This window comes from Limanda limanda, chromosome 19, assembly GCF_963576545.1.
Source record: "Limanda limanda chromosome 19, fLimLim1.1, whole genome shotgun sequence".
NCBI classification, from domain to species: Eukaryota; Metazoa; Chordata; class Actinopteri; order Pleuronectiformes; family Pleuronectidae; genus Limanda; species Limanda limanda.
In genome coordinates, this window is record NC_083654.1 from 13,366,985 (window position 1) to 13,372,278 (window position 5,294).

Here is a 5,294-nt window from a genome sequence, read left to right on the forward strand (position 1 = left end):
TATAGTGAACAACTGCAGCAGGAAGCAGTGCCATGCAGGATAACATTGGCCTGAATATAGGGCTTGGTGACCTTGGGGATACTGAGACCGGTGGTGACTCAAACACACACACACAGAAACACACACACACACACACACACACACACACACACACACACACACACACACACACACACACACACACACACACACACACAGTTGGGAGCCAATGGAGCTGGGCAACAGTCCCTTGGGTGGGTCTTTTAAAAACCAATCAAGCAGACATCTTGGCTCTTGTCATTGTTAGGTGCTACAGTGAGGCCGGCCCAGTGACCATATACAACAGCCTCTGAGACAGATCGTAAAACAAGTTACAGAGAAATACAGAAAAACATCTCATGACAGCAAATTATTTATTTCTTCATGAAAGGAAAGTGTGGTCGCAGTCGGGATGAATGAAACACAAACATGGCTGTGACGTGTTGGAGCTGATGCGGAATGCGAGTGGGACGTGGGCTGAATGAAAATCTCGAGCATCATCAACTCACACACACAGAAAGAGACAAACAGTTTGCTCTTCAGCCTACTTTTTATTCTTAAACACAGCAAACATCAACTCAACAAAACTCAAAGACACATAACCTTCTCAGGTCTCTCGGCTCTGTCTCTTAGGAGTCTCTTGTGTATCTCCCTGTTCCTCCATGTGTCCCTCAGTGTCTTTCCCAAGCTGTAGATGTTTTTTTACATCTACAGCATGCAAATAATGATCATACACCCAAAAAATGATATTCATGTTGGTTCAAAGGGAGCTTTTCTTTTGAAGACATTTATATTCAGCATTTTCTCTTATTGTAGAGAAAATGATGACGCTCTTTCGAGAAAACTGCCTTGGGAATAATTAGGAAACTGTGTCCCCAATAATTGTTTGTGTTTTTGTGAAACTTTAAGGATTATTTAAGATAAAATAATGAGAATTTGTTGCCAAGAAGCTTTAACCAGGAAGGAAAGTGAAGGTGAAGCCAACAGGGCAAAGTCTGAATGTTTGATGTCACAGTTCACTGATCTGTGAGTGTGTGTAAATGTGTCAGCAGGCATCTTATGTAAGAAATGTAACCGTGTGTGTGTGTGTGTGTGTGTGTGTGTGAGAACAAGATGATCACACACACACACACACACACACACACACACACACACACTGACACACACACACACAAAGTCGACGAGCATTCCTCCTGCCAGGTCTACCACATGCTGTTCAGTCAGTAAATAATAAACACACACTTGCATGAATACAACAATAACAAAGTGCAGAACGCACACCAGCGACAGTGCAAACACCCAAACATGAAAACTTAACGGGCACCAGAATTTGCATGAACAATGGTGCGCACACACACACACACACACACACACACACACACACACACACAGACGTTTATTTTCACACAAACATGCTCTGGACCGCTCTCACACACCCTCCCTCACTGCCTGATCCCTCATGATGTTATTTTTTTTCTGTCCTCCCAACGCACACAAACACAGACACACTCACACACAGCGCTCCCACACTCACTCACATCTGTTTGGATTTGTTTTTGTCTGCAGCCGCCCCCCCCCCTCCATCCTTCACTCTCTCCATGCCTCCTCCCGTCCTCTTCTCTGTAGCCACAGCAGGCCGAAGGAAACATTAGAGGAGCCCCTCTCCCTCTGCTGTTGGGCAGCAGGCACAGTTCCATCCTGTTTCACTGTCTCTCCTGCATCTCACTGCACCACAGACTGTAGATAAAGATGGACGGCATGACAGGTCCCCAAAAGTGAAGCCGAAGCGTCTCAATCGCCACCTGGTGGATGGCTGTAGAACCTGATAGAGGAAATTACAATTAAAATATTTGTCAAAGATGGTTTCTGCCATTTTAAGAAGTTCTGAGCTTGAGGTTTGTTAAAGTGTTTATTTTCCAATAAGTTTGGTTTTAATTATTATTTGAGGCCATAAAAAGGGGGTTAAATGTCATGATTGACAGCTGACCCTGAATCATGATTGGTCGAGCATAAGATGGCGAATTAAACTTTCCTATAGTTTGGTGGGTTGAGCAAAGGAATTCAAAATTTTAAGTGTCAACAGAATGTAACTTGATTGCAAGTTATTACTATTCACAAATAATGCATAACTAGGACTTGTTGATATAAAGTCAAATATTCTTTACAAAACATTGGTTGAATATAAATACATTTAAAGTATATACATATAAAAACCACAAATCGGAAATCATTCCTCTGTCTCATCAATATTCAATAAGAATAATATACCATATCTGGTCTATTGACATTGTCATTGAATACATGTCCCAGCCATCCACATATTACTATTGTCAGCACCATAGACCGTATATGAAGGTCAGAGCAGCTAGTATGTCAGGATTGACCCAGGCTGTACCAGGAAATGTGAAATGTGAAATATTCAAAATTATTTTGCATATTTGATTATTGATACCAAAGAGTAATTGATTTATTGATGTATTGATAACTTTCTGACCGGTGCATTAAGGATTTCTGCTAATGAAATATTTCCGAAGGAGCCAAAGTGTCAGTTTAACACGTTGTTGTTGCTCCTTCACTCGTGTCGTTGGCAGAACGAGCATCGTGTCACGTCTCATCCCCGCCTGAAAAACCACACACACGCATACACACTCAATCAAACAAACACACACCACCAGTGTCCCATAACCTCCCACATGGCTGAATGGCAGGTATAGGGTGTCTGGGTTGTATATACGTGTGTGTGTGTGTGTGTGTTTGTGTGTGCGTGTGCGTGTGTGTACGTAAATGTGGCTGCTGTCGTCAGGCTCCTGGCGTTGACACAGTAAACTGATCCTAAGGGGTCTGAGAGGGGAAATGTCTCCCTGCCACACACACACTCACACACACACACACACACACACACCTACACATACACACACACGTATATAAACTCATACACACACTCCAGTGGGAGAGGAGAGCAGTGGAGGAGCGGCACTCACACGGAGATTGAGTTACAGCTGAATTAGATCTGAGCTGTGGGAACCAGCACCTTCCCTTAGACACACACACACACACACACGCATGCACACACACTCATGCACACAAACGTGCTGTGTGTGTGCATATACACATCTACGGTGTCACTCCGTGACACCGTAGATGTGCTGGGACACACGCTGAGATGATATGGTATGTGTGCACATTCTCACACACACATGCTCTCTCACACACGCACCGACAGATGCATATAAACAAACACACGGTCATGAACAGATGCAGGCCGACCCTCAGGAACACACACACACAGACACACACACACACACACACACACACACACACACACACACACACACACAGACACACACAAGGAAGTATGTCATCAAAGAAAAACTGAGATTCTAGAAATAAAAAGCAAGCATTTACACAAAATAACAGTGTGTGTATGTGTGTGTTGTCTGTGTGTGTTTGTTTGTGCGTGTGTGTGTGTGTGTATGTTGACAGACATAATCATAAACACTCATCTGTAAACACAGGATTAAAAATACAAACACACATTCCTGTCACCCTTGGACACGAGAGAGATGCCTCAGGCGGGAAGTTTTATATCCAGCACGCACACACACACGCACACACACACACTCCCATACTGTGTGTGTGTGTGTGTTTGTGTGTTGGCCCTAACTTTGACATGGTGGTTCTAAATAACGAAAAGCAGAAAATAAAAGCACAGAAGAAGAGGCCACCACCACAAGCCAGTAAACTCTTTACATTTTAATTGCCCTTTCGTTTTCATATGGTAATGCCTGGGAGAGTGTGTTTGTGTGTGTGTGTGCATACATACGCACCCACGCACAAACACACTTGTTGAAAGCCCGTCAGCCGAACAGTGTGTGGGTCTCAACCTGCCGTAAACACACCCCCCCCCCCCCACCACCACCACCACCACCACCCGGAGCTCTGTACATTGAACACAGAGTCGGAAGAAAGGACGTTTGAAACACTTCCACCCACACATCCACCTGTTTCATTTCTTCAACCAGTGTTTCCAGTCTGCCTCGGCTCAGCCCATCACTCATGCTGCTGAAACTCCCTGTTTCCTCCACTGATGAAGAATATCTGTCACACAGCCTGATAGTTTGATTGATGAACTGTAGAAGAGCAACGGTCAGCTGCACTTCTACTTTTGATACCAAGACATGAGTTGCTTTTCCTTTTAAAATAAAAATACTGATAATATTTCAACCACTCTAAAAACATTCCTCACACTTCCACCGTTTTCACTTCTGTCATTTTCCCTCAGTGATTTCTTCCCTTTCTCATTTAAAACACACTATACCATGTCATGTCTACAGAAAAAATGTAATCCAACGAAAGTTGGAAAACTTAAATACGCAATCTTTTATCACATTCAACATGTTAAATACTGTTTGTGTTGAAATGCAATACTTTGTTGTGCCACTATTTCCACAGGCTAACTGTCCTCAACATTACATTGATGAAGAGAAAGATTTGTCAGAAAGAATTTTTAGTGTTCTTCACTGAGTTTGCTTAGTAAAGTAAATTCTCTCAGGTGATATAGTTTTGAGGTACTTGAGTGTTTGAGTGTCAGTGCCTTAATGATCTTGGTCTTTTGTGTGTTTTTTTTGTGAATAATATTCAGGTAAGTACTTGACAATTTTGAGATACTTGAACAATTATATTTCCAAATAGATTTTTTCTGCAACTTCTAACTCCTGTGTAATGACTTTCATGGTTGTTTATGTAAATGGCACAAGGGCATGGTGGCCAAGTGGTAAGGCGTTGGTCTCGTAAACCAAAGATCATGGGTTCAATCCCCATCCATGCCTAATTCATCTTCAAATACATCAATCAAAACACAGAAATGTACAATCTGCCAAATGTTGGTAAGAATTTGAGCATGTTAAAGCCCTCAAAAAGCCAATTCATTTGCCTGAATAATAATCCCTACAATTTCAATAGGGCCTCACGTCAGGCAGTGCCTGTCAGTACTCGGGCCCTAATTAATGCAATTACCCTTTAAAGGTACAACAATTATAATTTCTCAATATAAAACATTTCATTTTCTTGTAAAGTATGATACATGAAGGACAATACATTTTTTTAAGGTACTTGAACATTTGTATTTACAATTCAAAAAATGTTGCTGCTTCTTACTCTGGTGTTATAACATTTTTTGTTGTTTTTTAAGGATCCTTTAACAGGGCATGGTGGCCAAGTGGTAAGGCGTTGGTCTCGTAAACCAAAGATCATGGGTTCAATCCCCATCCATACCT

At 42.1% G+C, this 5,294-nt stretch overlaps 2 non-coding genes across 2 annotated transcripts; both read left to right on the forward strand.

Moving 5' to 3' along the window:
* The first annotated feature begins 4,775 nt into the window (after positions 1 to 4,775).
* trnat-cgu (transfer RNA threonine (anticodon CGU)) lies at positions 4,776 to 4,847 on the forward strand. The gene has a single exon. It is a non-coding gene; the product is annotated as a tRNA-Thr (tRNA).
* Positions 4,848 to 5,222: 375 nt separating this feature from the next.
* trnat-cgu (transfer RNA threonine (anticodon CGU)) lies at positions 5,223 to 5,294 on the forward strand. The gene has a single exon. It is a non-coding gene; the product is annotated as a tRNA-Thr (tRNA).